At 39.1% G+C, this 19469-nt stretch overlaps 1 protein-coding gene across 1 annotated transcript in view; it reads left to right on the forward strand.

Annotated features, from left to right (window-relative positions):
• Window positions 1–19469, forward strand: part of LOC124795907 (leucine-rich repeat-containing protein 74B-like) — a 215191-nt gene that overhangs the window by 32278 nt on the left and 163444 nt on the right. The gene's annotated exons all lie outside the window — the stretch shown is intronic.

Consider the following 19469-nt stretch of genomic DNA (forward strand, 5'->3'; position numbering starts at 1 on the left):
TTGTAGTAACTTTATAATTTCGTTTTTTGTATCAACTGCACTTACAAGTCGGCCATTTCGTTATGTAAACAACCGTGACATGTCCACGGAAAATCATCGCTGACAAATTTTAGATTTATTTCACACACTTTTTGTGTAACCAGTAGTTGCATTTGATACACAGAATACCTTTCTACACATGATTTTCACATTCTCTACTCGAAGAACTGTTCATTTTTTGCCTTTTTAACAAGAGAGAAGCATCAGTACACTTTCCTATCGGTGCCATCTTGCAAGATACTAAATTGGTGATCCCTTGATGTCTCAGGACATGTCCTACCAACCGGTCCCTTCTTCTAGTCAAGTTGTGCCACACTTTAAGTGTCTCATTTCCTAATCTAATTCCCTCAGCATTCGACTACATTCCATTATCCTCGTTTTGCTTCTGTTGATGTTCATTTTATATCCTCCTTTCAAGACACTGTCCATTTCATTCAACTGCTCTTCCAAGTCCTTTGCTGTCTCTGACAGAATTACAATTTCATTGGCGAACCTCAAAGTTTTTATTTCTTCTCCATGGATTTTAATACCTACTCCGAACTTTTCTTTTGTTTCCTTTACTGCTTGCTCAATATACAGATTGAATAATATTGGGGATAGGCTACAACCCTGTCTCACTCCCTTCCCAACCACTGCTTCCCTTTCATACCCCTCGACTCTTATAACTGCCATCTGGTTTCTGTACAAATTGTAAATAGCCTTTCACTCCCAATATTTTACCCCTGCCACCTTCAGAATTTGAAAGAGAGTATTCCAATCAATATTGTCAAAAGCTTTCTCTAAGTCTACTAATGCTAGAAACGTAGGTTTGCCTTTCCTTAATCTTTCTTCTAAGATAAGTCGTAAGGTCAGTATTGCCTCATGTGTTCCAACATTTCTACGGAATCCAAACTGATCTTCCCTGAGGTCAGCTTCTATCAGTTTTTCCATTCATCTGTAAGGAATTTGTGTTAGTATTTTGCTGTTGTGACTTATTAAACTGACAGTTTGGTAATTTTCACATATGTCAACACCTGCTTTCTTTGGGATTGGAATTATTATATTCTTCTTGAAGTCTGAGGGTTTATCGCCTGTCTCATACATCTTGCTCACCAGATGGTAGAGTTTTGTCAGGGCTGGCTCTCCCAAGGCTGTCAGTAGTTCTAATGGAATGTTGTCTACTCCGGGGGCCTTGTTTTGTTTTAGATCTTTTGGTGCTCTGTCAAATTCTTCATGCAGTATCATATCTCCCATTTCATCTTTATCTACATCCTCTTCCATTTCCATAATATTGTCCTCAAGTACATCGCCTTTGTATAGACCCTCTATATACTCCTTCCAACTTTCTGCTTTCCCTTCTTTGCTTAGAACTGGGTTTCCACCTGAGCTCTTGATATTCATGCAAGTGGTTCTCCTTTCTCCAAAGGTCTCTTTAATTTTCCTGTAGGCTGTCTCTATCTTACACCTAGTGAGATAACCCTCTAATTCCTTACATTTGTCCTCTAGCCATCCCTGCTTAGCCATTTTGCACTTCCTGTCAATCTCATTTTCGAGACGTTTGTATTCCTTTTTGCCTGCTTCACTTATTGAATTTTTATATTTTCTCCTTTCATCAATTAAATTCAATATTTCTTCTGTTATCCAAGGGTTTCTACTAGCCCTTGTCTTTTTACCTATTTGATCCTCTGCTGTCTTCACTATTTCATCCCTCAAAGCTACCCACTCTTCTTCTACTGTATTTCTTTCCCCCATTCTTGTCAATTGTTCCCTAATGCTCACCCTGAAGCTCTCTACAACCTCTGGTTCTTTCAGTTTATCCAGGTCCCATCTCCTGAAATTCCCACCTTTTTGCAATTTCTTCAGTTTTAATCTACAGTTCAGAACCAATAGATTGTGGTCAGAGTCCACATCTACCCCTGGAAATGTCTTACAATTTAAAACCTGGTTCCTAAATCTCTGTCTTACCATTATATAATCTATCTGATATCTTATAGTATCTCCAGGGTTCTTCCATGTATACAGCCTTCTTTCTTGATTCTTGAACCAAGTGTTATCTATGATTAAGTTATGCTCTGAGCAAAATTCTACCAGGCAGCTTCCTCTTTCATTTCTTAGCCCCAATCCATATTCACCTACTATGTTTCCTTCTCTCCCTTTTCCTACTCTCGAATTCCAGTCATCCATGACTATTAAATTTTCATCTCCCTTCACTACCTGAATAATTTCTTTTATCTCATCATACATTTCATCAAATTCTTCATCATCTGCAGAGTTAGTTGGCATATAAACTTGTACTACTGTAGTAGATGTGGGCTTCGTGTCTATCTTGGTCACAATAATGCGTTCACTATGGTGTTTGTAGTAGCTTACCCATACGCCTATCTTTTTATTCATTATTAAACCTACTCCTACATTACCTCAATTTGATTTAAGTCTTGTTCCTCCTGCCACCGAACTTCACTAATTCCCACTATATCTAACTTTAACCTATCCATTTCCCTTTTTAAATTTTCTAACCTACCTGCCCGAATAAGGGATCTGACGTTCCATGCTCCGATCTGTAGAACACCGGTTTTCTTTCTCCTGATATTGATATAATGCAAACATAATACTAAACCATTTATAGTAAAAGCAGATAACAAAATATGGAGGAATAAGTAAAAGAGTGAAACAAGGCTGAAAGGGCATACTGGGTAATTTTGGTTTAACAGAGAATGTGTAACATATAAATGTAAAGGTAGTGACACATTAGTAGCACAGGGGCTTGCTAGCCTTGTGGAACCATGCGCAATCACATTAGAGCATACAGCAGTATGCATCGGACGAAAGACGTCAGCTGTGTGACTGGTATTGTATCTGGATGTCCATAAAGGACAGGCTATTGCTCATAACAACAATCCAATGGGGAATAAGACTTGTACAAACAGTAGTGATAACAAATTAATATATTTAAAAAGAAATTATAAGGCACAGAGGCAACTTTACAAGAATGGCACAAGTGCAACAGATTGACATAGAAAATATTAACTCTAATCCTCCTAATACTTCTCAATCCCTAGACCATACATTTTACAGAATGGTGGAATGTAAATAATAGTGATGTGAATACAGCAGTTGCTGTTTAACGGTTTTGGTGCACAACAGCTTTTGTGTCAAATAATTCTTCCTGAGTTTTGGTGGAAGTGATTTCTCTTCTTCAAACAAAGTTGGAAATTTTTTAAAAAAAAAAAAAAAAATAAAAAAAAAACAACCACCTTCCTTCAGTTCTATCCTAAAGATTTTCCTTGTACCGCCCAATATTTTCTTACTTTTGTTTCAACTGCAACACTGTGGTACATGGTTTAGTGGGTTGTCACAACATAGCCATTCATTCTGGATTCCCTCACTTCCTTGTAGTGGGAACACTGACATCCCCCGCCCCCCTCCCCATCCCTACTTGGCCTTTTTGGGAGTTAATGATGACTTGAAAATGGTTTAGGATGTCATTGCCTAAAAATGGGATCAAAATCATGGTCACACTTCCAAACCACTTTGAATATCAAACCTATTGTGTAGATTACCTTTCTTCCCAATCCACTCAGTCTACAATGTGGCAGTTCCAATTGACTGTGAGTAGATTTAACAAACAAAAGGCTTATTCTGTGCACCTGTATCAATGATAAAGATAAACTGTTTGCTGTTGCTGTTGCTGTTTGTTGCATCCTTGTGCCCCTGATTACCAGATGTACATCTAGCGGTTTTCGGCTGATGCCCCTGGTTACAGGAGTCAAGGATAACCCTTTATTAGTAATTGTAATACAAAGTAATATCACCAGTTACAGTTACATTCTCAGCAAGTACACCAAGTCCTTTCATCCATACATGTATTTTTTCATCATTAGACACTTTTCTACATGAGCGGGTATACAGAGTAAAAGGCATATTACTATAAACAAAATTAGGTCTATTTTGTGTCTTCGGGTCGATTCCACAGTGCCAGGTCTTGTAGGTAATCACATCTCGGTCGGAAAAAGATTCTAGTCCAGGTAGCGATGCGTTCTCACAGCGGACAATTGCAAGTGTAAACCACCCACTGCCAGCTGCTCCAGTAGTGAGATCGAGTGAGAACGCATCGCTACCTGGACTAGAATCTTTTTCTGACCGAGATGTGATCGCCTACAAGACCTGGCACCGTGGAATCGGCCCGAAGACGCAAAGCAGACCTAGTTTTGTTTATAGTAATATGCCTTTTACTCTGTATACCCGCTCATGTAGAAAAGTGTCTAATGATGAAAAAATACATGTATGGATGAAAGGACTTGGTGTACTTGCTGAGAATGTAACTGTAACTGGTGATATTATTTCATATTACAATTACTAATAAAGTGTTATTCTTGACTCCTGTAACTGGGGGCGTCAGCCGAAAACCGCTAGATGTACATCTGTCTATATAAGCAGGCAGTGCACACCAATGGAACCATTCCACTGTGAGCTTTATCTGAAACAGCATTGAAGCACTATGCCTCATCAACGTGTGTATCATCATCGTCACCACTGCATGCCAGTTTATAAACACATAATCAGCCTTGAAAATAAACTTGGAGGAAATGGGACCGCACAATCTGTTATTCTAAATGGTCTAATATTTTTCCGTGGATGTCGACTTAATTTATCACCCGAACTTGCTACTGGAGCAGCTGGCGGTGGGTGGTTTACACTTGCAATTGTCCACTGTGAGAACGCATCGCTACCTGGACTAGAATCTTTTTCCGACTGAGATGTGATTGCCCACAAGACCTGGCACTGTGGAATTGACCCAAAGATGCAAAGTAGACCTAGTTTTATTTCTAGTAATATGTCTTTTACTCTGTATACCCGCTCATGTAGAAAAGTGTCTAATGATGAAACCAGGAAACCTGGAATAATGTACCATGCACTCATCCATTGTTTCACAGCTGGACAGTCCTGCACAGTGGTTTCATGCATCCATTCATGGCTTAGTAATTTGTAGGCGGCACCTCAAAGCCACAAAAGGATGAATTTGGCATTCAGACACCAGTTTGTACATCCACTTAGAGATGTAGTCTGGGTTGGAAAGTGGAGTCAGCTTGTAATTGGTACACAGTGCTCAAGTTTAGAAACAGAAACCCTATCAGTTTATTTGTTCATGGGGATTACAAAGTTAGAATTGTCAGGAACATGAGAAAAGAAAACTCCAGTAGTCCTAGACTAATCTCAAAGGAAAAGGGAAAAGTCAAAGATGAAGGAACTAAGCCATTTAGCATCTGTTCTAGGTGGTGGCTCAGAACAGAAGAGAGAGACATTTTTCATTCACAGCACTGAGAGCCTTCAGTTTCATTAGTCAGTTGATTTGACTACATGATTTGATTGGCAAAATGGTTTTGGTGATGACAGTTTGGCCTATTCTGGCACAAACTGGTTGACTATCATCACTTCAGCTGAAAGGCAATGGACAAAATAAGTGGACGCTTTGTAAAATTTAAATAATAAAAATTACTTGAATTTGGGGATTGTGGACACTTTGTACAGACTGTAAAGCATTGCTGCATCTACATCTATATACACACCCATCTTCTGCAAAACACTGTGAAGCCCATGGCAAAGGGCACTTCCCATTGTACCAGTTATTAGGGCTTCTTCCATTTCCATTCACAGACACACTGTAATTAATACAATCTAATCCATCCTTTGAACCTGGTACTTCAAACTTTTCAAGTAAGCTTTCTCAGGATTTTTTGTGTCTATCTTCATGTGTCTGCCACTACAGTTTTTTCAGCATCTCTGTGACACTTCCACAGATCTAACAAGTTGCCTCCATGATCATTCTATCTCATGTCACTACGAAATGGTACACTCGGATATTTGTAAGAGTTGACTGATTCCAGTTGTGACTTGTTGATACTATACTCGTAGCATAATATGATTTCTTTTTAAGTGTTAAATTCAACATTTCTGAACATTTAAGGCAAATTCCCAATCTTTATACCACTTCATAATCTTATCGAGATTCGAGTGAATATTTGTGCAGCTTCTTTCAGATGGCACTTCATTATAGATAATTCCATCATCTGCTAAAGGTCTGAAGTTATTATTAATATTGTCTGCAAAGTCATTCTCATACAACATGAACAGAAAGAGTCCCAACACACTTCCCTGAGCACACCCAAAGTTATTTGTATATCTGCTGATTACCCTCTATGTTGTGTTGTCCATAACAAGAAATCCTCAGTCCAGTCACAAATTTTGCTTGTCCCAGTGGTGGGTGCCAGGGAGTGGGTGGGTCCTAAGGCAGAATGCAAAGTTAAGAAATGCACATATAGTGTTTAAGAAGCTCTTTTTACTTAACTTGAATAACAGTGAGTCCAGAACACAATCCAAAGTGAGTCCTTGAGATAGGCCAGTTCAATATTCACAATAACAACAGAGGCTGAATAACAATGCTTTGACTGCACAGGCAGAATTGCACTAACAGATAAATTAGACATCAATGTGGTATCTTTTGTCAGCTCCCTAGTGGCACTGTCCATGCGGACTGAAGAGGGAGTGTTTCGGAGCTGACTTCAAATTGGTGGTGCAGTAGTCACATGGGTTAGTGCTAATTACTAGATGTGGAATGTGGTATCAATAGAGCACAATATGACATTCTGTCCCCCCCCCCCCCCCCCCAAAAAAAAAAAAAAAAAAAAAAAAAAGAAAGAAAGAAACTCCATACTGTTCTCATGTACTGCTGGAAACGATGGCTGGTTTGAGGTCTGGGCATAGGTGTCACTGAAGAGGCAGGAAACAGAACTTCAGCCGATGTCAAGCTCCTGCTCACACCACAACAACCATCTTGGGAATAGCTGGAAACATCATCTGAGAAATCAGAAACATTGCGCACACCCATGGCCAGGGACAGAACATCTTCTTCTAACAGCAGAGACTCAATGGTGGCTGGAGTGCCCAAGGCAGCCCACCAGGAGGTTGCAGGGCAAAGGAGGCTGATCTCCCATGGTTGGGGCTGATGGTGCTGTGGTGTGGTGAGAGCACTGTGTCAACATCTATTGGCTTCCTGTCTGGTGCTGGTGGTGTGGAGATGTGAAGATGGCTGAGGCTGCCTGCTTCTCCTGGGCACTTAATCAGCCACCCCAAGTCATCATTACACAGCCCACACAAATGAAGCAGGTTTTGATGGCACATTTACAGCCCTGTGGAACCCAAAGCTTTAGTGATAATGGCTTGTTCCCAGTCCCTGTATATGCCAAAGCTTTCAAAAAGCCCAAACCATGCACATTAAACTTAGCACACTGCAGAGGAAGGACTAACCACTGCAGAGGATGCAGGAGCTGAAGTAATGTTCTATGTGTGCATCCATTTTAAAGCTCTGCTGGTGATTTGCCGTCTGATGGCTGGGATTGGTGTTATGACAGAAGAAGTACTAATGTTTGCCCCTGCACATGGGGTGGGCATAACTTGTTCATCTGTTACTTGAAAGTTCTAATGAAGTGTTCTACTTTACCTTTAGAATGAGGGTGGAAAAGTGTAGTCATCACATGCTTGATGCCACAGGTGTGCTGAAATCCTGCCATTGTCTGAAACATACAGTTCCAGTAGAGCTTCAATGCAAAGAATTGTTCTCAGAGACTTGATTCTGCTAGCTGTTGTGGTGGAGGGCATGGGCAGTACAAATGGAAACTTGTTAAAGTTGTCTACCACAATAAGCCAATGTGAATTCCAGTAGAGACCCACAACGTCAATATGCAGACACTGCCAAGGGCCAATCAAAAAATCTTTGAGGCAGAGCAGCCTGGTTTTACACACATTGTGAAATAAAATGTTCTGTTTGAGAGTCCATACTGACCTATGCACAATGGTGTAGTGATAGCTGCTCAGTGCATACAATGCCCCAGTCGCCTTGATGATGAAGAGGGCAAAGAATTTCCTTCTAAAGCAAATGTGGCACAACCACAAGGGACCACTCATTGTCTGTATGTAAAGGATGACGCTCTACTCAATGGATAAGCTATTCCAAAGCACAAAATTATGGTGTGTGACTGGATTACTGATTTGCTTAACTTAATGTTGGCAATCAGTGCAGAGGTAATTCTACAGAATCATGAGTTTGTGGTTCACAGCCATTACCTCAGTACTAAGTCAATGGTCAATGAGAAAACCATCAATTGTTTCACTGTAATGGACATTACTGTAAAAATAGGAATTTTCTGAGGCACTGACACTGTATCAGTGTCAACTGTGAGGTGAGAAAAAGTGTCCACATTCCAGTGTAGGGCTGTCAGCCTGTACACAATTAGAAAGAAGCAGAAACCAACACTGCAATGTTAGTGTCTTGTGAAGAGGGACTAGCTTAGAAGGGCTGAACTATGAGGTGAGAGGCATATGGTCTGTACACAAAGTAGAATTTTTGACACACTAGTTTTGGTGGAATTTGGTCACCTCTTATACAATAGAAAGAGCTTTCATCTCAGTGTGTGAATAACTGTTTTGCACTTTGTTGAGAAGTTTAGATGTGAAGACATTCTCTGTGCAAGATAACAGTGACAAACCCATAAGAGGATGCATCAACCACAAGCATGACCAGCGTAGTGGGATAAAAATGTACAAAACAACAACCACTAAGTAAAGCATCTTTCAGTTTTTGAAATTTGACTTAAAACTCACTGGACTGTTCAGACAAACCATCATTTCATCAAATATGATGCAATGGTGCTGAAATCTGCACAGCACTTGTAACAGACCAAACATAACTTACTTCAGCCATTGCAGTTTGTAGTTCACTGACATTCCTAGGAGCTGGGAGGTCCCCCAGACCTGTTAAGTGTTAGTGCAAAGAGTAGATACACTGACTGTTAATAATGTGACTCAAATATTCATACTCAGTCTGTAAGAAGGAACATTTGGCTTTATTACACTTTAACCCAGAATCTGACAGCACTTGAAACAATTACCTGAGATTGCCAAGATGTCCTTCAGGAGGATGACCTGAAATGACTACATCACCGAAACAGTTCAAACAAGAAGGAACTGTAGCAATCAGCTGTAAAAAGTAGCACTGATAAATTTCAGGTGTGGACATGCAGTCAAAGGGCAATCACAAAAACTTAAATAACCACATGGGGGTGTGGCTCACTAAAACCCTGCAAGGCAGTGTGCAGTTACATAATCACTGCAAACACAGAGGTGGCTCACACAGAGAGCATCCCAGAATGCCCCTGAGAGCTACAACACCAATGCAACATTATTGCCTATATAAGTAATGAATTTTGTTAAGAAGGCAACAGTCTTTGTGCAGCCACTTGTGCAACAGCATTGGACTGCTCACACAGAAGATGCACCATTACAGGAGATTTAGATGTTTCCCTATGACTGTTTACAAGGGTATCGGCAATTTGGAGATTACGACAGTTAGTGGTGTTGGAGCTCAAGTTATATTGCAAGGCCCCTCTGTATTTTATGGGTGTGCACTGAATTTCACTTTTACCAAAGTTGATGCTGCTCAGTGTGGTAATGGTTGGTTAAGTGTTGCAGTAGTCTGGTATAATGGCGAAAAAGTTAAAACAGTTCCAGGACTTGAGACTTTTAATAGTAGGGATGTGACTGCCTATTGTACCTTTCAGATTGGAAAGGTGTAAAACAGAGATATGGGTAAATCCTACTTTACATCTACAGTGCCATTGATATTAAGGATGAGGAATCATCATAGGATTAATAGCAAGAAGGAGCATGTGTATGAATCAAAGGTGATCTTGTATGTAAAAATATTAAACTTCTTTTGGTCATATGGGAATGTCTTCTAAATCTCCTGTAACGGGGCATCTTCTATGTGAGCGGTCCAATGCTGTTGCGCAAACGGCTGCACAAATACAATTTTGGGTGTGGCTGTGAGGTGGTGTGTGGTTATGTAATTCCTGTGAACACAGAGGTGGCTCACTCAGAGAGCATCCCTGAGTGCCCCTGAGAGCAGAGAGCATCCCTGAGTGCCCCTGAGAGCTACAACACCAAGAAGAATAGCTTCTCAGATTTTGGCAAGGTCAATGTGTATTATTTTTTTCTTTTGGGTATAGGAGAATTTAATTTAATTTTTATAAAAATGGCCTACATCATCAACAAGTTTAATATCTTTACATACAAGATCATCTTTGATCCATATACATGCTGCTTCTTGCTCATTAATCTTATGATTCCTTGTCCTTAATACCAAAGGCATTGTAGATGTAAAGTAGGCACACATTATACATCCCTACTACTAAAAGTCTTCAGTCCTGGGACTGTTTTAACTATTTCACCACTATACCATACTACTGCAATTGTTAACCAACCATTACCACACTGAGCAGCATCAACTTAGGTAAAAGTGAAATTCAATACACACCCACAAAATACAGAGGAAATTCAATACACAACCACAAAATACAGAGGGACCCTGCAATATAACTTGAGCTCCAACACCACTAGCTGTCATAATCTCCAAATCGTTGTTAGACTTGTGAAGTCATACAGGAACATCTTCTAAATCTCTTGTTATGGGGCATCTTCTTTGTGAGTGGTCCAGTGCTGCTGCATGAGTGGCTCCATGAAGACTGACGCCTTCTCAACAAATTTATTACTTATATAGGCAAAAATGTTGCCTCCTTGAGACCCTGGTTCTTGATGTATGCATGGTAGTCAAGATGCCCCATTACAGGAGATTTAGAAAAGTTCCTGTAGGACTGTTTACAAGGCTATCGACAATATGGAGATTATGATAACTAGTGGTGTTGGAGCTCAAGCTATATTGCAGGATTCCTCTGTATTTTGTGGGTGTGTACTAAATTTCACTTGTACCAGAGTTGATGCTGCTCAGTGTGGTAATGGTTGGTTAACTATTGCAGTAGTCTGTTATAATACTGAAAAAGTTAAAACAGTTCCAGGACTTGAGACTTTTAATAGTAGGGATTAATTGCCTATTGTACCTTTCAGAATGGAGAGGTATATAACAGAAATATGGGTAAATCCTACTTTACATCTACAATGCCTTTGGAATTAAGGATGTGGAATCATCATAAGATTAATGAGCAAAAAGGATCAAAGATGATCTTGTATGTAAAAATATTAAACTTGTTGGTGGTGCAACCCATTATTATAGAAATTAAATAAAATTCTGCTATTCCCAAAAGAAAAAAGTAATGCTCATTGATCTTGCCATAACCCAAGAAGTGATTCTTCTTGGTGTTGCAGCTCTCAGGGGCACTCTGGGATACTCTCTGTGTGAGCCACCTCTGTTGTTCACAGTGATTACGTAACTGCGCACTGCCTCGCAGCTGTGAAGGGCTGTGTATATTCAGCACACACAACTGATTGCAATCAGTTTCCTTACAATCACTTAATGGGATGGCCACTGACTGGCTGCTACAGGGGAAATCACACAAAAGTCCTCCCAAGATAAGAGTTACTGTGCCACTAGATCTGTGATAGCATTAGTGTTTGGCCATGCTCAGGAAAACTGTGGTTTTGCACTGTCTTTCATGGCAATGTGAGCTTTAAAATTATTAGCTTTTCCTAGCCCATCATGAAAAAGTCATTAAATTCATCACTGAGTTCACCTACCTTGTCTGAATGCAAAGAGGAGTTCCATACCAAAAATTTTTTCACTTTCATGTGAGCATGAAACTGTGAGAAAAACTGTCTTGGTAATGTTACAGAAAGTGGCAAGTAAGCTGCAAATGATCAATGCAGGAATATCATGTCCACCCTGACAAGAAAGAGTTGCCTATGACTTACATAGCTTGGGCTTTTCTAACAGTTCATAACAAAGTTGCAGACACACTAGTAGCTAGCTCCATGCATATTTTGTGTTTGACAGTCTGCAGAGTGACAAACAACTTATTGGCCTGATGCTGAATGGAAGAAGTGTGTGACTTCTTCACTGTTGCACTTAACTTGCTCTTATCAATACAAGAATCAGTACTGGACGTGGGAAAAATTGCACTGGCATTCATTGACTGAGAACTTGAAGAATGAGCAGAGCACTGGTTGGACTTGCACTTATGTGGACTGACAGAGAGAATGTGACAATGCTTACCACAATGATAAGACTTAGTACCATAACAGGGACACACCTGTCACTTATGTGCTGTGAAACACTGAGGGAAGTATCTGACACCAGTATCTATCTGCCTAGCACACTGGTTTTCTCTAAATAATTTCCCTGGAAGAGACATTGCATTTTGCAGCATCTGAATAACGGACACTACCTGTTTATCACATCTCTGAACTGCAAAATTTTGCATGGAGTCAAGTCTACTGCTGCTCTATTGTATGGGTCTTGATGCTCCACTAATTTCAAAACATGTGAGGTGGGATAAGGATAATTCAGAATCAAAGATTGCAAAGAATGGAACATTTTGAATATTGGCATTTCTAATGATGGTAGCACTATAACAATGTCCACACTCACACTTAAAATTGTAATGGCATATAATTCCTTGCAAATCAGCTGCCTGTTGCTCATGTGTCTGAGTGGGTTGCCTATGCACGCAAAAGAAATTGTAGCATGCTGGTGCCACATTAATCTGTTCATCACAGTATTTGTCTGCAGGAGAACCTTAGTTCGTCATAAGCAACAATTTCAGGGTGGATTGTTGGAAACAGTTTGCAGGCTAACCAGAAAACAGAAACTCCAACTGCTGTGAGAAAATAAGGTTCCTGTCCCTACTTTCAATGTGATGTGGTGTGAAGTGTGAGATGAGCTGTGCACAGCACTCAGATCATTCCTCTTGTATAGAATCAAATGCTTAGAATGGTGGTACAGAAACAGGCATTGCTTTCTGAGACAGTGCTGCAGGTGCTGGGGCATTGCTGTTGAGGTTACTTGCACAAGAAGCATCATCATCATCACCTTCTTCTTCATGAGTTGCTGCATCTACTTAACCTGTAACTGAATAATCTGAGTTACTGACATTTCTTGTGGAAGGAATGGCCATGATAAAACACAAAAATGACAAGAAACATTGTGCAACCACTAAAAAAGTACAGATTAGTGTCACTAAAAAGAACAGCACAAGAAAAACACTTTCAGTTGCAGGGCCAATAATCTGAAAAACACTCAGAAACACTGAAGCAAAGTAGCAGGTGAGCTTGGAGAAGAACCACAGTTCTGCAAGAAAGACAAACGATTACTATCATCACCAGTGTTTGTATGGTGAGTTGTAGAACCAATTAACAATGAAATGTAGTTTTCCCTCATCACCAGATGTTTGGGCACTCCATTGATGGGTTCTAAGACAAAGAGTAAAACAATGAGATGTGCACATAATGTTTAAGAAATTTCTTTTACTTGAATAATGCAAGTCCAGAGCACAATCCAAAGTGATTCACTGAGCTGGGCTATGATATCCACAATAGAAACAGAGGCTGAATACTGGTACTTTGACTACACAGGCAGGACTGCACTAACAGACAAGCTAGATACCACTGCAGTGTCCTTTCGTTAACTCCATGGTGGGATGGGCCACACAGACTGAGGAGGGTGTTCTTGGAATCACCACATATGGGCAGTGCATTGACATGTGTTACTGACAACCTCTAGACATGGACTGGCACACCATGGTATTGATAGCACACAATACCACACTTTTGGTAGTAAGTTTGTGTGTTGAACTGAGTCAAATGCTTTTCAGAAATTGAGAAATACAGCATCTACAAGGCTGCCTTGATCCATGACTTGTTGAGTTTCACATGATAAATGTTTTCACAATCTATACTGGTTGGCATGGAAGAAGTCATTCTCATTGAGGTGTCTCATAAGGTTTGTGCTCAGATTATGTTCTAAGATTCTACAACAAATGGATGTCAAGGATACTGGATGGTAGTTTGTTGATAACTTCCACTAAACGTGTTGCAGATAAGTTTGACCTACATAATGATGGATTTTTCTTCAAGGGATCTATGGCACATTATGGTCAAAAGAGGGGCTACATAGACCACAAATTTTCTTTAGCATGTGACAGGAATTTCATTTGGTCCTGGAGATTTGTTCAGTTTCTGCAATTTCATTTGTTTTGCAACATCGCTGGCACTATTACATATACATCAAGAATTAAATTGGAGCAGTACCACTGAGTTTTCAATTGTAAAGGAACATTTGAAAACCAACTACAGTATTTCAGCTTTTGCTTTCGTACTCTCAGTTTCAGTTCCTGTCTAATCTACAAGTGTCTGGCTACTAACTTTGGTACCACTAACAGCCTTTCCACATGACTAGAATTTCTTGGGGTTTTGAGAGAAATCCTGCAATAATACTTTTGCTATGGTAGTATTTGAAGGCATCACAAATTGCCCTCTTGACAGCAAAAATGCATTTCATTCAGTATCACATAATCTATAACTCTGTGCTTTGTTTTACACATATTATGCAGTAGCCTTTGCTTCTTTAGAAGTTTATTTACATTGAATGTACACCACAGAGGCTCCTCCCATCATGAACTGTTCTTCTAGATACACATGTATCCAGTGCATGGTCAACTGTTTTTCTAAACCTGAGCCTCAGTTCACTGCATGCTCCCAGCCAGAGCTAAATCTTTCCAGGTTCTTATTGAGATATGACACTACTGCACATTATTCTAGAATGCTGAAAATTAAACTTTTTAATTGCCCTTAGTATTTTGAAATCATTTTTGCCACAACTTCCGCATGGTCACTGATACCAGTTACTAGTGGGAATTCTCAAAAATAGCAGCTCTATTTGTTGTTATTAGATTCAGAATACTTCAATCATGAGTGGGTTTTCATACTATCTGTTCTAGGTAGTTCTCAGAGAACTCATTTATAATATTTTGGATGGACTTCTTTTCATGCCCACCACTTACAAAACTGTAATTTTCCCACTTGGTTCTTGGATGATTAAAGTCTCCTCCAATGATGACAGTTATTGGGGAACTTACACACTAGTGTACTTGGTTTTCCTCTAAAGTTTTGGTTACATCTGGAGATGAGTGTGGCAGTCAAGAGAAGGATCTGATTATAAGTTTATGTCCATCCTTGACACTGAATCTTGCCCAGGTAATTGGCATGCAGTTTCAATTTGTATCTTGGTGGATTTGAATTTCTTGTCTACAACAATAAATACAATACCTCCACTTTCCACAGGCCTGTCCTTATGATACAGGCTGAAATTTTTCCCAGATACCATGCTGCTATCAGTTTTGAGTTTTAACCAGCCTTTGGTACTTGGTTTGTAAACTGCACAGCTTTTTAGATGCACTTCAAATTCTTGCTCTTTGTTGCAAATGCTTTAGCAGTTGATCACTAGGATATGAGTACTCTATCCTTTAGGGGGTATTTCTTTGTGTCTTATACTGACACTTCTAGGAGCCCTGAAACTATCATTATCTGGCAGCATGAAGAGTCACCAAATCTAATTTTAAAAAAAAAGACTGGTGTGCACCCCACATAGAGCAGCTGAGCAGCCCCTGATATTCAATGCACATGTGACCCATTTAGGGGGACACTCCTATGGTGCAAGTCCAGAAAATTGCAGCTCAGTTTGTCACAGAACCTTTCACTCAACTCAGAACCAGGAGGTCATGATCCATCCTGAGGATAATGCTGTGAATTGTGAGCTTCATTGAAACTTTGTGAATGAGGTTAGCCTTCTCAACCTTCTCCGTTAGTTACTGGAATGATCTAAAGATGACTGTAGAGTCCACACAACAGACACCATTTGTTCCACTGTGCACCACACTTCGCATTTGGTTGTTCTCTGTTCTGTCAATGGCTGCCAGGGCAGCCTCTTCAGCAAGTTAAATGAGGATCCTAAGCATAAACATTGAGCAAATCTGTGTTACTTCTCATTCCTCACTGTCATTTTCCTAGGGAGTACCATGTCCACTGTACATTTGAACAGCCAATGATTAATAGACGCCGGCCGCGGTGGTCTCGCGGTTCTAGGCGCGCAGTCCGGAACCGTGCGACTGCTACGGTCGCAGGTTCAAATCCTGCCTCGGGCATGGATGTGTGTGATGTCCTTAGGTTAGTTAGGTTTAAGTAGTTCTAAGTTCTAGGGGACTGATGACCACAGCTGTTAAGTCCCATAGTGCTCAGAGCCATTTGAACCAACCATTTGATTAATAAACCCCTTCCTCTTTATCATTTGCTTCCTCTTGACACAGAAAACAGGTGAAGTGAGTCTCATTGGGTCAGTTTTGGTTCCAGTGGAAGACAACCCCTTGAATTCATTAGTTAGAGGGACTGGTATAGCACCACAATCAAGTAGATCAGTAGTGATATATTCAGTACTTAAGTTGGAATAAAATATTTATGGGAACTCACCTTCATCATAATATTTTCCATAGGGTATGATATTCAGGAATCTCTGCTTTAGCTACTTGCTTCCTGCAAGCTGTTTCATCTGATAATCTCCTTCCTGTCTGCAGCCAAGATTCCACATATGGCTCAGGCTAAAACTAATGTAGAGATGGGTCTGGATGGCTCAGACATATAAGAGCGCTATCTCATGCAATAAGCAAATAATTTATTCTGTAAGTCATGGCAATATTCACTATGCTAAAAGTTCTTTCACATTCAGAAGCTGAAATGCGTATAGCTTGAAGAAAGGGACTCAACTTTCTGAGGGCTTTGCCTGCATAAATGTATTCTCAAAAGACATTTAGGTAACTTTTTGTGTAAAGTGAAACAGCTTACAAGGGTTTGTAATGTTTTCTTCGCCATATCTAATGTGTATATCTGTTGGTGAATTCCTTTTAAATAACACTTTAACATCATGGATAAATCTGATTATTTTTTGACTCAACCTATTGTTGAGATATGTTGTAAGCTATCTGAAGAATTGTGACAGGGTTTACTTCTGAAATTTTTGGGTGTTTTCTTTTTTTAGTAATGACTTGAAATTTTTGTTGACTGATGGCTTGTGATAACACTTTTTGTACAATCTTCTGTTAAACTGCTCATGGACCCTAACACTCATGTTTTTCTTTAGATGGAATTGTTAGTGTTGGGCCTTTAGGTGTAGAGAAAGTTCACTTAATTCTGTTAGTGCAACCCAGATGATATCCAGGTTCATTACAAATTAAAACGATGTAAAAAGCCAGAATAATCCTACATACTTTGCCCATTTCTTTGATCTCTTGCTTTATCAACCTGTACAAAACTAAAATGAGTTGCTAACAGTGAGCAACTATCCCATTCAGCTTTAACAGCCCATAAGCTAGATGAAACTCATCTTATAGTGAATATTTTTCCAATTGTTTTCATTATCTTGTCTAATGTTGCTGAATATTCCACTAGTTCTCTTTGTATTTTAGGTGAGACACTGTATCAGAAACATATTTTTTTTTTTTTTTTAATGTTTCAAAGTGATTAACACATTGTACCTCCTGTTTTGTATCACTAACTGTTAGTTCTATCAATGATTACAGCCATCTACAGGCCCTCCAACAAAAATGGAGTTAACACTTGTGTCACTTATGTAACTCTAGTGTAGCTGTAAACTGTAGTTGTGGAAAAACAGATATTTCCTTGCACTTAATGAATTTCCTGATTATTCATTTCAATAAAATTTATATAAACTTGGTTTTGGATTAACATTTCTGGAAATACCATTCGCATCCAACTAAAGCAGTGGATATATGCCATACTTCCTGTAGAGAAGGTAGGATACACAGGAGAGGACAGTATTTGAGGTACCTTTGGCATTTCCGGCACATGACTTTTAGGAGTTCTTCCAAAACAACAATTTACAGAAGCTCTACATTTATTTAGTCCTTCTAAGCCTACATGTATAGAATATATACAAGGATACTGGACATTATCAAGTCTTTACAACATAAAATAGAGTCTGTATTGCATTCCTAGAGACTAGGTACCTAAGTAATTTAGCAAAGAATCATGCATACAGTAAACATAGGAGACAAAATACGAAGTAGAATATTCATAATGCATATTTATTTTTGTTGTTTGATTTCTAGGTACTCTGTTAGACTGTAAAAGCATCCAATTGTTTGTCAGTAGTCAGGGTGATTTGCAAACATCAACCAACTCATCCTGTGTTTGAGGACAATACTGTCAGTGGGTTTGCATTGTGGCTGATGCAATGTTTTGGAGAACAGAAAACAAATAACCTTAAAATAAGCCTGCCATGTCTCTTTCAATTTCTGAATTTATCATGCTAAAAGTATAACAAATTTCCTTTAAGAACAAAACAAGCAGCATGCAAAATGCAATTTCTATTAAGTCAACAGCATAACCTGAACAGAAAGTTACAAATTTCCTGAAACTTTTTTAAGGTTATAGTCACTAAATGTGTTAACTTATGATAAATGCAGACAATATGCACTCCTGTTAAACAGAAATCTAAATTTAACATGATAAATGAGGTATAATATGTTATAGTATGAAAAAAAAGAGAGACAACACTCACCTGTTGATGAGTAGTGAGTGGTGCATAGGTACTCTTAAAGACACGGTAATTCCACTAGCTTTCCATATTCTTTTAGGTAAGGCTGAGTGATTATTCAATGTTGAAGTAAGTCATTGCAGAACTCACCATTTGTCTACTGGTATCAAATTACCTGTTCCCATTATATGTCCATTTTTCCTTCCTGAAAATCCCATTATGTTATTATTTTTATTGTTATTCCTAGATCATCTCCTTACCTACTCTGTCTTCATTTCTTGTCTTTCTTTATCTGTTCTTTCTGTCTGTACCAGTGAGTTCTTTTGATCTAAGCTCTTGGATTAAAGCTGGTATTAATATGTAGCACATCATTCTTCATAAATAAAATTAATCTAATGTTAATTTTGATTGCTTTATTGTGGCTTGTTTCCTCCAGTTCTGTGGTTTTAAGGAACTTTTCCTTCTTTATTTTACTGTTTTGCTATAGTTCTTTGTGTTTCTCACCTATCTGGTTCTCCTGAACAAGGACCACTTACAAAATTCTAAGAGATAGAAATTTCAGTTCTGTTCATTCATTTTGTGTCTGCCAGACTTGTGCTATTTATCCCCTTTCAGTAACTAGCAAGCCAATACTAAATGCACCTATTCTATCTCAGATAGTTTTAATATTAATTTCCTTTGAATAATATTTATTTTATTATCAAATTGGGAACATACATGTTAAAGGCCATATAATTTATTAATTGTATTCTGGTCTTCATCTTCAGTCCCATTGCAGGAAATTTACTGTTTACAGATAGTGGAATGGGTAAAGAGAACACCTCACTGTATACTATGGGTACTGAGTAATGGAATGGCATAAAAACAATTACTGGAACATAGTAGCTCAGGTTATAAATTTGTATTTTTCTTCAGAGCACACAGCTATACAAGGCACACAGCTACATTGTTTCTCTTAAGGAATTCATACTGTAACTCTATGTTTGCCTAGAGCGGACTGTGTTGTGTCCTTGCAGGGCACAATATGCAGCAGTACATTGAAGCTGACACTGTGTTGTGAGTG

The sequence above is a fragment of the Schistocerca piceifrons genome, chromosome 4 (genome assembly GCF_021461385.2).
Source record: "Schistocerca piceifrons isolate TAMUIC-IGC-003096 chromosome 4, iqSchPice1.1, whole genome shotgun sequence".
Taxonomy (NCBI): Eukaryota; Metazoa; Arthropoda; class Insecta; order Orthoptera; family Acrididae; genus Schistocerca; species Schistocerca piceifrons.